At 36.0% G+C, this 2,500-nt stretch overlaps 1 protein-coding gene across 12 annotated transcripts in view; it reads left to right on the top strand.

Moving 5' to 3' along the window:
• Positions 1–2,500, top strand: part of LOC122637967 (bromodomain adjacent to zinc finger domain protein 2B-like) — a 126,745-nt gene that overhangs the window by 79,600 nt on the left and 44,645 nt on the right. The window lies entirely within an intron of this gene.

Genomic DNA, 2,500 nt, shown 5'->3' with positions numbered 1-2,500 from the left:
GTCCTTGACATAGTTAGAGAGAGAAAGAGAGAGAGAGAGAAAGAGAGAGAGAGAGAGAGATTCGTTATTCTCCTCCGAAAAATATGATTTTTTCTTAATTTAAAATTTCTCGAGTTCCTTAATTTAAAATTAATCGATTCCGTCGTCTGAGCTGCTCATCGAGCAGAGAAGTACATATGTATGTATATGTATATTATTTCTCGATTATGAATCATAGTAAATACACGGGCAAATACATATTTATAATATATATCTCGTTTACCTTTTTTCTCATCAAGATTGAATAATAAAAATACTTTTAATAGTCGACTTATTAACTCTTGCTTTCATATTGAATGAAAATGAGAGGGAAAGAGAGAGAGAGAGAGAGAGAGAGTGGGGGGGGGGCGACGGAGTAGGAGGGTGGAGGAGAGGAGCAAGAGGTGAATCCGTCACAGCGATCACGTTTTCTCTTAGATAAATAAAACTTATCTTTCGACTTGTTGGCAGATATTATAATTTCTTTTTTTTTTTTCTTTTTCTTTTTTATTTCCGTAGTATATACCGGCTTTTTTCTCTTTCCTTCTTTTTCTTACCTTTTCATTTTTGCTTCCTTTGCATTTTCATTTGAAAGAAGAGAAAAGAGACTTGCGTACTTACGTTCACTCGATAAACAACGCACTTACATATTACTCGTGCGTTCCCTGCGATGAACATACGTAAATGTATACGTTTTTTGATTTGTGACGGTAGTAAATGGTAAAGGGCAAACGATTTTTGCCATGTCTCTTTCTTTCTCTTTCACTATCACTCTCTCTGTCTCTCTCTCTCTCTCTCTCTCTCTTCTCTTTTTCTCTTTTTCTCTTCGTTTCACGTTTTGTCTTCTTTGAAAAGTAAAAAATAAAAAAGATAAAAAAAGAAAAAGGAAAGGAAAGGAAAGAAAAGGAAGAAAAGAATGAGAGAAAGGGAAAGAGAAAATAATCATTTCTCTTCTCTATAGCTATATAAGACCCAAAAGGAAATGTCACGTATTCCCGTTATATCTTTTCCACATTGTCGAATATTTCAATTTGAAAGCGTCATGCCGGAGCTCTAGCGATCGGCAAATCTATGCGATAGCCGTGTTATTCATGAATTATGGATACATTCGGTAGCATGGTTTGAGCGCTTGCGTGTCTCTCTTTCTCTCTCACGACTTGGAAACGCAGTCTGTATGTATTTGTGTGAATATATATATATACATACATAAGTATATATATACATGTACGCGTGTATATATATGTATGTGTGTAAGTTAGTAAAGTATACTCGTATAGAGAGAGCAAGAGAGATAGATTGAGAGAAAGAGAGAGAGAGAGAGAGAGAGAGTTAGACATAGTATACACTCGCGTACTCAACTTTCTACGGCCTCGGGAGTTAGACTAGGTCGGGATTCTCGGTCCGTTATCAGTGGTTCGCGTCGGCAGATAAGAGGAGGCTCCCTCGTTAATTAATGAATTAACGTACTCGGATAATCGGCCGGAGGTCGTGCGAACTCGTCGTCGTCGTCGTCGTCGTGGTCGTCGTCGTCGTCGTCGTTGTTGTTGTTATTGCTATCGTCGTTGTTGCCTTGACACCACCACCATCACTACCTATCGTTGTTGGATATTTAATCTAGTTTGGGCTCGACAAAGGTTAATTGTTTTTGCCCGCTAAGAGATCGAACGAACTAATTAATAAATAATTAACGAGACCGGATAAATCTATACTGGCGGCTCCGCGTTACACCTGATAACTCGTACGTATGTACGTTTCAATAGACTATTTTTCTCTCCTGTTAACGCTTTAAACTTCTGTGTACTCTTTCTCTCTCTATCTATCTATCTATCTATCTATCTATCTATCTATCTCTTTTCTCTCTTTTTCCTTCTCATGAAGGTAGCTCTGTAAAATCGACGAAATTAAATAGTACGGTTCGAAAATCGAAACGGTATATTCAAACTCCTTTGACGCTCTCGCGTTTTCCCAAAAACGAACGTCGAACGTACCCGATGTAAATCATCGGGTATTAAACTTCATCAAGTATTTATTAGCTATTCAGCGGCGTGTAATGTGCCCAACGCCAATAAAAGAGCTGTTTATTGAAGCCGACCGTTCGATTTCGTTTGCTCTTCTCTTTTACCTAGGTATTCGTATGGGTTTCATGTGCGCGCACGCATAAAACATAATGTGTATATGAATAGGTATATATATGTATATGTATATGTATATATATATATATATATACTTACATATATGAATGACCGAATTATATTGCTTACATCTATCTCGATCGTCAACTCGAATTACTATAATCTTGTTTACTCGAAAATTATTGACAGCTATTTTGTTTATTCTCTTTCTTTTTCTTTTTTCAAATTTTGTCTTCTTTATTTTACTTTTATTTTATTTTATTTTATTTTATTTTATTTTATTTTATTTTATTGTAAACGCAAAACCAAACGATATCTAGCTCGCCGAGAAAGGGAAATCTTTCTTTTTT

The sequence above is a fragment of the Vespula pensylvanica genome, chromosome 2 (assembly GCF_014466175.1).
Source record: "Vespula pensylvanica isolate Volc-1 chromosome 2, ASM1446617v1, whole genome shotgun sequence".
NCBI lineage: Eukaryota > Metazoa > Arthropoda > Insecta > Hymenoptera > Vespidae > Vespula > Vespula pensylvanica.
This window is presented reverse-complemented; position numbering and strand designations above follow the sequence as displayed.